General features: G+C 43.9%; 1 protein-coding gene across 4 annotated transcripts in view; it reads left to right on the top strand.

The window, feature by feature from the left end:
* Positions 1–12924, top strand: part of PECAM1 (platelet and endothelial cell adhesion molecule 1) — a 1005718-nt gene that overhangs the window by 729161 nt on the left and 263633 nt on the right. The window lies entirely within an intron of this gene.

Below are 12924 nucleotides of genomic sequence, written 5' to 3'. Positions count from 1 at the left end.
TAACTGCAAGGCTAAAAACCTCGGGGTCATCTTCGACTCCACACTCTCCTTCTCTCCTCATATTTCTGACGTCGCCAAGAGGTCACACTACCAGCTGCACCTCCTCAGAGGTATTCTTCCCTTCCTCTCCTTCCCCCAGAAGCTCACTGTCTCCCGAGCCCTGGTTCTCTCTAGGCTGGACTACTGTAACAGCCTCTATCTTAATCTGCCTGCCTCCACTCTCCGCCCTCTGCAACTTATCCAGAACAGAACTGCGAGACTTGTCCTTGGCCTCAAGCGGGCCCTTTTTATTTATTATTTATTATTTATTATTTTATTACGCTACTTACCTTGTACTGCACTTCCCCCCCACCTCCTCTCCTTGCACTTTCTCCTTTTCCCCTTACCTCTGCACTTGCGCGATCTGAATGACACCTGGCCTAGTAGGATCGTTTGTCTGTCTTCCCCTTGTTCCCCTCCCTCCCTGCCTCGTCGCGCCTTGAAACACTTGTGTATAGGCGCGTTACAAATACCATATCATATCATATCATATCATACTTTTACGGAAGCACCTCAAAACCTTTGCTTCTGCTTTCTCTCTCCCTCTCCCCGGCTACAACTGGTCCACTGTCTGCGATCTCGGTCCTGGGCCCTTCCACTCTCCACCTGCACTCCCTGTCAACCCCTGCACTGGGGGACTGTCTCAGTATCCTACAGCCCCCCTTGACGTTTAAAACCCAGTTGCACTGTCCTAGCTATGAAATAATTTCCAGACCTAATATATAAAATGAATAATTTTAATAAAGATCTGATGGTGAGACTAATTTCCTTTTTTTATGTTTTTCAAATAGATACATCGTCCATTATTGTCTGTGTCACGAGTACCAGACACCGGCGGATGGCTTCTATAATCGCCAGTTGCTTCTCCGCGTGAACACCGTTAGCACCCTGACCATTTTGTGGGACGATCGCCAAGTACAAGTATGCCCTTACGCGGTACTAACGGCTAGATGCAACATACAGACCGTTGTGGTGCCCTAGTGCCTCGTTGTTGGAATAGCCATGCGATTATCAGTGCGACCGAAGAGCTTATTTTATCGTAAACCAACACCATGTCTACTGCACACGAACATCGCTTGCCTCAAGACGAAATATTTTGGATCGAGAGCAAATAAAAATTCATTTATCTAAGACCCTGTGTACAGCAAAGGAACATCGTGTGCCTCGAAACGAACTTTTCGGAACGTGAACAAATAAAAATGCAAATCGCTGAATATTCTCAAAACATTTGATGTCAAATAAATGTACTTTGCCAAATGTACAATCTTGCCGTTTGCTTTTAAACCACTGTTTCATATTCCGAATTGTGGCGCTGTATTGTGAGATGATCTAAGACCCTGTGTACAGCAAAGGAACATCGTGTGCCTCGAAACGAACTTTTTGGAACATGTGCAAATAAAAATGCTAATCGCTGAATATTCTCAAAACATTTGATGTCAAATAAATGTACTTTACCAAATTTACAATCTTGCGGTTTAATTTAAAAGTACAGTTTCATATTCCCAATTGTGGCGCGCTGTGTTGTTTGAGCTCATCTGTGTTGATTTCCTGGTTCTGTGTGGAGTCGCGTAGAAGACGCCTGGGCGCGTTTGCCTACGCAGCTCAGTCACGTCACGGATAGAGGCGGGGAATATGAATGTTTTGATCAAGTCTGTTTCAGGGGCGGGGGATTTGATTTAGTGCCGCAAAAGCAGGTGAGCCAGGGCGATGCGGCAAGTGATAGGATTATCATAAAATGGCGGCTGATTTCGAGTGCGTTAATGGACGAAAAGTCGGGTAAGGTCCATAGGAAAGTTTTCCACGATCTACCGAGTTATGCTTAAAAACACATGGCCGATCCGTAGGGACAATAAAAAAAAAGTCCCGGAACTCTCCTTTAAGGAGAGCAGTTTCCATGCCTCTGGCAGCTCTGAAGCCAGACTGATGGTCATGGAGACAACCAACAGATTCAGTGTGGAGAGTAAGCTGGGAGATGGCAAGCTTTTCCAAGAGTTTGCTCAGGAAAGGTGGAGATTGAGCGATAGTTTTCCAGCAGGTAGGATCAGCAGACTGCTTCTTGAGGAGTGGGTGCACAAGGGAGTGCTCAAAGGGAGAGGGGAACATTGCAGTGGCGAAAGAGTGATTACAGAAATCGGCCAAGGCTGGAGCGAGGGTGTCAATATGGGCTTTGATGGTTCTGGAGGAGCAGCGGAGCACCTGTTTGAACGACACTTTCATAGATCGGACTTGTCTAGAAACCTCGTCAGGTGTTGTCAGAGAGAAAGAGGAAAAAGGAGGAGGAGAGAAGAGATGGCCAAAATGGGCCGAGAGAGGAAGAGGACATAGAGGACAGGATGTCCTGAGATTTAGCAGAGAAATGAGAGACCAGAGCTGTACAGAGGGCATGGGAGGGAAAAGAAGAGGTATAGACCACAACAGGATTGACCAGTTCCTTGCAGATTTTAAAGAGTTTGGCCGTGTTGTTCGAGGCCATGGAGACACATGCTTTAATGTGTGCTCTCTTCTTGATGAGTGTTATTGCTTTGACTGGCATTTTGCTGAAAACAGTCTAGGTATGTCTAAATGTGGCCTGGCATTCTGTACTATAATGTTATTACGTGTTTACACTGGTCTACATTGTGCAGCCAGTTGGAAGCATTAATGTTCCTGTGCACTGTTGGTGACTTGCATGTATTGGATTGTGTTACCCTACAAAACAATTGCAAACACTCTGGCTTTATAGCCAATTTATCTCAGAAAGTGTGCTGTATATTGCATTAAAACACATATTTATATCTTTTTCCTAGTGCAGTGTGCGGCATACCCCTTCAGCAGCACGTTCATGCGTATTGTGCAAGCGTGACAGTCTAGGCCGGCCCAGAGTGTGGCGCAACCCGTGATTTGTTGCCGAGTTGGGGGGCCCCCTCAGCATGGCTCGCAGGGGGGCCCCCACATTTTGTGTTACGCCACTGCATTACCCACATTCATTCCTTTTATTGCTACTAGAACTTTCCTCTCACTTATCTGTCCCTCCAGTTGCAGCAACACCTTTTCATATAACTTTGCCAACCAAATATTGTTAGCGTCTTCTTTAACCTGAACAAGGGTGCCTGTGTCCCACTGTGCACATATATGTTAATACCATTTTGGAAAGGCCTCAGGTACATCCCTGGGCTCTCTATAAGAGGCTTCCCTGGCCCTCTTGGGTGGGTGTGAAACTGTCGTCCTTTAATTGTTTAGGGTTCTGGCCAACATAAATTGAGCCTGTCTCTTTTTCAATAAAATTTGTTTGACACCTCTGTTTTTTTACACCTTATTCAGTTGTAGTGATTTAAGTTCTTCCCTAACTGCCTTAGTTCTGCTCCGAATTGATGTCCTCAATAACATCTTACCCTCCAAGCTCAACAATTGGCTTTGTAGCCTAGCTTCCCAGAGCAGTCTTTCTTGCTTCATCATCCTCGTTTCGCTTATCAGCAACCCTCGACATGTTGCATTGGCTGCCTAAGTGGTTCTGTAAACGATTGGTTCTAAGTAGCATGTTGTTACATTTCCAGCGGGTCTTGCCCTGCCCTGTTGTGGGAAGGTACAAAGTCAGCAATGTCATGTTGTGATCCACCCATTCCAATGGGATGATAGAAGCTCTTCTGATCAAGGATTGCTGACTCTCGCCGAGTAAAAGATTGCAGGATCTGCAGTAGCCTTTATGGCTATGGGACTGAAAGGCTTTACCCTTTTTGCTCTGAATGAGGCCGCCTACAAGCATCGAATATGGCAAACGGCTGCAGAACTGAACTGGACACAGCCTTTCCCCAGGCTCCCCTTGGCTCATACTAAGATATGAGACCACCTAAGTTTCCACGACCACATTAAAAGTGCCCCAATAATGAAAGGTCCTGCTGCTCAAAGCATTATTCTGTCAAGTGCCCATCTCAAAATGTCGAATTCTCCTTGATTTAGGACATAAATCACACACAGTGTCAAACCATCCCACCTCCCTTTTAACAATGAGTCTCACTTCCATGCTGCGTTTACCAGTCAGGTGTTTCAATTTAAGCTTCTTGGACTTCGGCTTATTGTCTCCATACTTGAGACCCAGCATGCCCAATCAGAGGCCATAATTTAATTCTGTGTTTGTTCCCTCAACTTTTAGTGCATTTAGTGCAACCTGAGTTATCCTCCCGAGACGGCTGCCTCATTCTGCAATTCTTGTGGCACCGCATGACACAGCTGTTGTTGATTTGTTGCACAGTTGAAAGGGGCAATAATTGAGAATCTGGCCAATCACTGTCATTTTCTTTTCTGGCAAGAATGCAATGCAGCTTCAGGAATGCGTATCTCGATTCCCCCAAAAACACCAAAACTGCATTGTAAGACATTGTCAGTGGATCAATCACTTTTGCTCATGATACAAAGGATCCACGTTTGTATGCAATGGATTAGTGCTGCTAGAAACAACTCCAATGCTCTAGGCAGGAGACACCCAGCGACCGACATCGTGTATGATGTTTTTGTCTTGAAGAAGGCCCCTTGGGATACATGAATTTAGCTGTAGATGATTGACATAGCGCACCCAAGACGCCAGAAACACTAGTGTGTCGACTATAGAGACTAATTAGACACTCTTGACTATAGAGAGTAACTACTCACTGGGCCTCATCACGACTTTGGCGGTAACCCTTAAATCCGGCGGTCGCTCTATTACCGCCGGATTTAAGGGTCCGCCAAATCAGGACTTTGGCGGATTTAGCCCCAGCTCTTGGCTGGGGGGAAATCCGCCGAAAATTCGTGCTATTACCGCCGGCGGTAAATCCGCCGGCGGTAAGAGCGCAAATTTTCCCCATTGAGCCCAATGTGGAATGGGGCATTCCCGAATGGGCTCAATGGGGAATGGGGAATTACATTACCGCCGAACTCCGCTATTAACGCCAGGGAGTTACCACCAAAGTCGTGATCAGGCCCACTCTTGTTTTGAATATCTGTCACACCTACTAACCCCACTACCCCAACGTAGCTGACAGGTAGGTTTTTTTTTACCTGCTGCGAAGGTTCCAGCGCAGCAATGCATCATGTTGTTAGTGTATGCTGATGTGTCATGCATTGTGTTTCATGTCCCTGTGAATTGTGTGTAGCAGAATATATTACATTATACTTCTTGCGTGATTAAGGCCGGGGTAGCTGGTTTCCCTTTTTGTGTCTATCAAAATAATATCTTCCTGCCCATGATGTATCCAGAAGCCCCTTACCATACATCACCTTCCAGAGACAGTCAAACAAGAAGAACCAACGTTAATGTTCACGTCTACTATTTTCCCAAATTCTGGTGTTTGGTTTGGTTTTATGAATGTCACAATTCTGGCGAATACATGAAGAGAAATACAAGGAGATAACATCATGTTCTCGAGGTAACACAATCAGGCCTCTTGGAGAATGTTTAGAAGAGCTTTGGACTCCAGGGCACACAGCAAGAAACCCAATCACTATAACTCGTTCTTTTCAAAGCAGTCAAGTTGTCCCCTGTCAGGGTGAAAACAGGACTGGATGGCTACTCATGGCAGACATTGGACAACTTGAAAAGGCTGCTCCTCCTCCCAATCCTTTGAAGCCCAGCGGAAAATTAATGTAACTCTCAGGCAGACCTGACGCATCTAGAAAAAGAAAAAAACAAATACAAAATTACTCTTGACTACCAATCACGATGCCAGCTGCTTCAGTGAACATTTGTAAGACCGGGCTGATCCGTTTTCTTTCGTGACTGCATCAATGTGACATGGGCCTAAAGTAGGAAGAGGCTGTCAGCGGTGGGCTGCCTCCTCATCCCTTGAGGGGGATTCTCCCCTTTACAGCATTCCATTCCCAGCTCCTAGGTCCCCACAGTCAGCCCCCACGCTACAATCAGTATTGGTCAGAGTGGCCTTGAAAGTAGGGTTTAAAGGACTGAAGAACTGAACACATTGGCAGTTATTAAATGTCCAGTTTGATACAAGTGCATTGTGTCTTCCTGGGTTGGAGGGGGGCGGTGGGGGTCTTTCGCTTTAACCTTTGTGCTTTGCACTGTATGGGATAACATTATTGTTAGATTAGATAATAAGGATTGATATTGGCTAATTTCATGAACCACATGTATTGTATGAGGAAGATATTATTTTAATTGTTTTTCATGACATTTTAGAGGATACATGAGTACGATGTTATTAGTAATTGCTTACAATATTTTCTTTGACATCTGTATATGTTTACTTGTTATTGCAATGATGATGTGTACAGTTTGATATTTAACTTATACACAATAAAAAAAACAAGGTCATTATTGGACAAGCAGCCATATAACATTCGTTTGTCTGGGTGCAGTAGCGTTCATTCTGTCATATAGGCAAAATGCATTCTGGTAAAATGTAGCTATGGGTCTTCCTTCTTCAGTAAGGCACAGTGCATTTTAGAATGTGCAGGCATCTGGGGGCACAGGACTGAGTTGTGCGCAATGCACAGTGGACAAGTAGCTACATGAGGATATAATGGGTGAAGCAGAGTGCATTGTGGGAAATGCGGTCCTGTAGGGCCACTCTTGTAATATGCCAATTATGGCTTGTGTTAAGTATTAGGCCTGTGCCAGGCACTGCAATTTGATGCCCAGATGCTCGCACCATTTTGCACTTGCTACCATTAATAGCCAGTTAATACCACTATGGCAGTGCCTGGCAAGTGCCTTTTCTATACCTACACAAAAGCCCAAGCTGTTGGCATTGCCAATGCTTGTTTGTGAACTGTTCTATTAATGTGAATATGTCTTTGATTCAGGAGTGGTCAATATTTGAGGTCTTCTGCTAGTGCTGGTATGTTGGAACATTGCACAAGGTAAAAGGCGAGCAAGCACTCTTCTGCTTTATCCAAACAGGAAAGCTGGGAGGAACTATGGGCACTCTTAAATGAGGTTGGACTTGAACTGTGGCTTTTCTGGGAGCAGTGCCCTGGACTACGCTACCTGGGCATTTTTGAAAATTACTACGCCCTTTATAATGATGATTATTGTTGTGTTGGAGGCTGGATTCTGTTTGGGTTGATTCTGGGTTATTCTGGGCGTTAATTCCAAAATTCAGCTTTGTCTACCCTTTTCTATCTGTGCTGTAGTTTACCAGATTATTTTATTTTGTATTAATATTATTGGTTAAAGCATAGACCTAACTCGCGAGCAGCGAAGCTCTGTACAGGTTGTGAGTAACCAGCGTTTGGGCTTGGCATCTTTTAACAGTAACGCAGTACTGTGAGTTATTGTCTGTGCGCCAATCTGTGCGACCATTGGGATTAGTCCTTGGTCAGATGTTGTTGAAAAAGCCACATTATGGGAGCTTTGCGAATTTGAAGACTACTTTTACTGGTCTACTTTGGGTATAAGGGCCCTTTTCATGAACTGAGTGCTACCCACGTGTATTATTTGATTATTTATTTGGGTGTTTTGTGGGGAGCTTGGTCTTGCACAAAGCAACATGACATTAAAGGAATAGTGCGCTCAGAAATATTATTGTTCCGAGTGTTCGGGCATGTGTTTTTAAGTATATGTTGATCGATCGTACAAACATTTCCGATGTACCTTACTGTAGTTTTCCTCTTTTTTACACATGCGAAATCAGGCAGCAGGACACGCCCATCTAGTGCTAATCTTATCCGTTGCTGCATCGCCCAAGGTGGACTGCCCTGGCGGCACTAAATCATATCCCCCGCCCCTGAGGCTGACATCACCAAACCTAGTGATACTCTCTGCCTATCTCCATGATGTTACTGGGGAGCGTAGCCAAACGTGCCCAGTCATCACCTAAGTGTTAACATAGGTTGAAGCAGAACCCAGAACATCAACACACATCATCTCACAACACAGTGCGTCCCAATTTTGAATATAAAACTATACTTTTAAAGGAAATAGTAAGCCAGCAATAACGATCGGCTAATGATACGTTGACTCGTTAGTGTATAAAATCGTCTAAAGTAAAACTAACATAATATTCGGCATTTCCATTCTCTCGGTGTAAAGCAGAGACTTTGTTCAGATCAACGAATTTTCATAAAATGGAATTACATGTTCCAGTTTTGGAATGGTGAACCTTATCATATTTGACGGTATTACACCCCTCCCTTCATTCCTTTCAGAATCCTCCCTTTCTTTCAAGGTCGAAAAACAATTGAACCTTATAATGTGTACGATGCGTGGGTTTGTTCAGCTCGCAGGCAAAAATTGAAAAAAATGGCCTTCACTCAGAATGGGAGGCAATAGTGGCATTTGAACGACAAATCACGTAAACATTTTTTCGCAAGGAGCAAGTCTCGAGCCCTGACAAAATGTGCTTGTATGAGAATGTCCGAGCAAGCCCTGCTGCAACCCCCTACTGCCAGGCCGCGGTCCCCTGAACCCATGACCGCAGTTCTCATTGAATGGTTACCAGACCCTAACCCCGCACCACCTCAACCTCACCCCCCATATTCCTATTCTGTATTGGTCATATATTCTTGTAATGCTGATACCTACCCCCACTGCGTTTGCAATCGTAAGACCTTAGAGGGCTGCAAATCAAAGATCGCCCCTGTGATAAGACATCCTATAGTGAAGGCGCTCACTCCCCACACTGATCCGCACACTTATCCTAGACATGCATTAAATAATGATCATCACTATACCTTTTAAGTATATATTAGAGGCCTATAAATTGCACACGTTCATTTGTACTATCCAATTTGGGGTCACTATTGAGGTGAAGGGTTTGGGAGACTTGCCCAGAGCTAACCTGCGGGGGTTGGGATTGATAGCTGACAGGTCTGGCCTATCAGAACTAGAAAGGGGGTGGAGTGACACATGTTAGTTTAGGACCGGCAGCGGGTTTGAGAGGTGCAGGATAACATTTGTTGAGATGGATGGACAACTACAAGTCATGGTTTGGCCCTGACACACACAGAACAGTGATCTCAGAGGTTCTTGGTTCGCAACATCTTGTCTCGGCGCATCAATGAGAAAGGGACTTGGGAGGCACAGACGCAGGAGGAAAAAGGTGGGGGATGTCAGTGCTCGCTGTGCGCGGCGCTGCTGAGGGGGAGGTGAAACTTCACAATGCCAGAATGTGGCCTGGTCCAAAGTTGGAGTTGAGGGTACACAAAATGGAGTCCAAGTGTGTCTAGCAATAGCCCCACCTCTGCTTTTATCAGGGCCTTCTTCCCCATGGCTGCAGAAGGGCAAAGGAGGTGTCTCCCACAAGTGCAAGAGCAGGGTGTCACTTTCGCATATAAAGTATGGGGGTTGGGGGCTCAACCGATCCACTCCTTCCTTACATTAGCAACAACCCTCAACACATGCCCCCATGAATATATTGGTCCGAGTGCAGGTATTTTTCACCAACAGCGCACTTTGATGGGCTGTTTTGCTCACAGTCAGTTGTTCTTGCGTGCCGAGTATCTTATCTAGCCTCGGTTTCATCCCTTTGTGGGACGAGTAGTTATTCAGATATTTGGGCAACTGTTTGGTAGGGAAACCGCAGAACCCCAAAGTTGTTTTCATGCTGTTATCCATCTGGCCCTCCCACGATCAGTGAAGGTCCCACAGCAGCTCGACAAAACTGGGAAGTGTGAAAGCGCAGCATTACATTGTATGACATTCGTAGAAATGGTTCTTGTCGAAAAAAAAAATTGACAAAGAGGATAGATTTCAAAAGACAAATTGGATTCTTTATTTGGACACTTTATATACACATTGCTGATCAAAGAAACAGATGGTTATCATTTGAACCTGGAAGTGAACTTTTCCACGAGCTCTGCTTTAGGTGGACAGGGCACGTTTGCAATTTTTGTGGCAATGTATGTGTCCTCGGAACAAAATGGCGCGCGATTCTGTGTATGTATGCCCAGGCCAGTCATAAGATCTTTGACAAAATCGAATTGCATTTCCTCGTATATTGGCTTGACCACCCATTTTTTGCTTGTTTTCGTAAAGGCCATTGTGTAGCGAAGCATCCCAAAGTTTCCCACCGTCCTAAATTGTTCACGCCCACATTCTCGTTTTGCGCTAATGCCGCTAGTAATGTCCTATATTGCATCCCATCTATGCCGAAATGCAATCTCTTGGGTCTGTGCTTTAGGCACATATTGTGGAACACCTCCAAATCTCCTGTTTGACAGAATTCTGTGAGTCTCTTCAGATCCCTTGATAGAGTTATATCAAACACGATCTTCTCAAGAGCTTTGTGTGGAGGTGAAGATGAAATCAACCACTTCCTCTTGCGTTTCTGCTCCGGTGACAAAGGGCCATGTGCACATTGGTGGAAATGTTGGTTTTCTGTCCAAGAGTGAATATTGGAACAGTGTTGCATTAGTGACCGCCATTTTTCTAGTAGAATTTCCACAGACCCATCGAAAGTTTTGGAGCTCCACCAAAGATGGTTGCTGAAAGACTGGGACCACTGTAAAATATTTTCAGAACCTTTTTATTTACCTGCAGCTGAGATTTTGTTATTGATTGATTTGGCAACCTGCCATACATCAAATTGGTGGTGAATATTTGGAAACTGCTCTCTCATTGTGAAACATGTCTGTCCGTGGCTATGAGGTTGATTTGCATTCCCATCGATTGGAAATCTTCCAGGGATTTTATAAAACCAAGTTTCTCCATGGCCACTGAGGATTTACATTCGGACACCTGCACGACCACCAAACTCACAATTTTTTTAGTTTCCATGTCCTGAAAGCGGTATCTACAGTACTTTGCTGAAAATCCGGGGCTGTCACACTGTCCATCGCCAGCTAGCCTGAACCGTTTTTCAGAGAATGTACTTTGAATGGACATTTGTTCAGTTTTCCAAGCTTCACTAATAGCATGGAATAGATATTGACGTTGATATTGGTAGTACTGCGTTTTAGAAAGGAAATGGAGTCCCACAAACTGACAGAAACTGGACAATTTACTGAAACTAGAGCCACTGAAAAGTGAAGTAGCTGCACACAGTTTATTCCCAGCTGGCATTTTCCCAGCATCGGTTGAGCGGACCATGAACATTTCGCATGGAGCATTTCACAGGTGGCTTGTATTTTGAGGTTACTGCCTTGTGATATACGAGTCACATTCACCAATGGCTTCCTACATACTTCCCCTCTCACAGGATGCACACATTTCAGCAACATTATAATCTCCATCAAGCAGCTGTCGAATGCAATGTATTTGGGCTCCTTTATTAGACTATCATCCTGCATGAATGTTGTTTCTGACTTAACTGTGGTAGACATATCAGCCCAACCTGGCAAACTTTAGTCAAGATCTTTGGCTAGTTCCTGGGTCAATTGTGTTGATGCTTCAGTCTCTGTTATTTCAGCTTCTGTTACTTCATCAATGTCGATTGTGTTTTGGGTGGCCCTTTATTGGCGGGTGTTGATTGTGTCAAGTGGTCTGCGACTAATTCAAAAGCATCTTCACTACATTCAGTTTCATCTTCATCTGGTGGAGCTCTCGCATTGTAGCAATGGTCCAACAACACTTTGCTGGTTTCGCCGGTCATATGGAATTCATTTTCTGCCCATTGGGCAAAAGCATCTCGAGTCTGCTTATTCATTTGAACACGCTGCGCCTCAATTAATAGTTGCTCCATGGTGAAATCAGTTTGGCAAGCAGCATCTCTGATTTCTGTAGGTGTCTGTGTCTGCATAGTTAGTACACCATAGGGCATCCAGAAGACAGGTTGGAAAAACATGTTCATTGTAAATCCAAAATACAGTATGTGGCACTTTAGATTTAAAAAAAGCATGTCATGAAGGCACCAGCACAAAACACTGTTTGAAAATGAAATTGTTTGTAAATTACCGTAGCGTTCTTGCTTTTCTGTGAAAACGTCTTCTTCTTTACTGTAACGACTGCACCAGAAAGCTGGTCCACCGACTCGGATCCACGTGCCTCCTCTTCTATATCCTGATCTTGTATACATCCCTAGAAAAGAGTATTCATTAAAAATAAGTTATTCATATTTGAAATCAAATTATTCCATCGCACACATGGCTTGCACAGATACCCTCGTACACCGTGTACGTCATTTAGTCAAGATATACATTTCGAATTTCACCTGATTGATGGCTAGTTTACTCAATCAAAGATGACTGTGCGAAACACACTGATTGAAATGTTGCACTCAAGCAATTTGCAAAAGCTGCTTGTTTATAATAATGTCACTGTCTAATAGTATCGGATCTAGGTCCTACTTTCTTTCATTCGAGGAAACTGTTAGTATCCATACCTCTGGCTCTGGATCAACTCCGAAGGAGGATGTAATTGTAGTCGAGGTACCAGCATCTCACTGTAACACAGTACTTGTTTTATGGATGAAAAAAGTGAAATTGAACACACACAATGTGATGCAGACAATGGTGCATATCAATAAAAAAACATAAATGAACCATTGTGTAAACAAATGACAGGATACATAAATTTCATCATTTTATCCCAAATTCCATGCATAAAACATTTCCGGAACTGAATAGCTAAATACAACTACCTGATACATGCTCCATGTTGTTGTTGTTGACTCCAGGCAAGACATGGATGCAGAATCTTGCTCCTTCATATTCAGTGCATAGTCATGGAGTTGTAAAGGGAAAATTTGGTTTGATTTAGAAATGCTGATCTTAAAAATGGACATATAAAGCGACAGATTACGAAAAGATTATGCTTATTTCAAAGGGTACTATAGCATAGTTATCTGTACCCATAAATCGTTTTCTATGATGGTCCTAAAACTAAGGACATATGTTTAGCAAAATGGGGTTTAGTCATAAAGCAATACAATCTTGTAAATATGAAAAGTATTATAAGGGACATTTACACCTAAAACACCAATCCGTCCATGTAGTTAGCTGTTCACTACCCCAAGGCCTACAGCTAAATCAGGAACC

Source organism: Ambystoma mexicanum, chromosome 3q, assembly GCF_040938575.1.
Source record: "Ambystoma mexicanum isolate Mex_15411 chromosome 3q, UKY_AmexF1_1, whole genome shotgun sequence".
Lineage (NCBI taxonomy): Eukaryota > Metazoa > Chordata > Amphibia > Caudata > Ambystomatidae > Ambystoma > Ambystoma mexicanum.
The sequence above is the reverse complement of the archived record's forward strand: the minus strand, read 5'-3'. Positions and strand labels throughout refer to the sequence as shown.